This window comes from Sinocyclocheilus anshuiensis, unplaced genomic scaffold (assembly GCF_001515605.1).
Source record: "Sinocyclocheilus anshuiensis isolate Anshui unplaced genomic scaffold, SAMN03320099.WGS_v1.1 scaffold876, whole genome shotgun sequence".
Lineage (NCBI taxonomy): Eukaryota > Metazoa > Chordata > Actinopteri > Cypriniformes > Cyprinidae > Sinocyclocheilus > Sinocyclocheilus anshuiensis.
Window position 1 is genome coordinate 139,375 of NW_015549619.1, and position 343 is coordinate 139,717.

The window sequence follows — 343 nt, forward strand, 5'->3', positions numbered from 1 at the left end:
ATTATATAAATGCGTATTTGCTGAATGCTGACGGCAAACAAGAAAGAATGATAATATAAAAGCAATCGTTATAATACTTTTTGTATACATTTTAATTCCTTTGTTTAACCGTTCTATCTGATTATTAGACAGACTTCTGTCCGTGGACAGAACTGTTAACGACGACAGCGAACAAGAGGGAGAATGTGAACACTGTGCTCAGGCGCTGCCATTCTCAGCGCCGTCAAAATAAAAGTCTGTCGCACCGTCAAATTAAAAGTCCCGCCTCGAACGCTTCGGCCAAACAGGAAAACTTATCGGCCGATGCCGATATTTAAAAAATGCCAAATATCGGCCGATATAT

At 39.9% G+C, this 343-nt stretch overlaps 1 protein-coding gene across 1 annotated transcript in view; it reads right to left on the minus strand.

Moving 5' to 3' along the window:
* Positions 1-343, minus strand: part of LOC107659344 (A-kinase anchor protein 9-like) — a 137,082-nt gene that overhangs the window by 1,165 nt on the left and 135,574 nt on the right. The window lies entirely within an intron of this gene.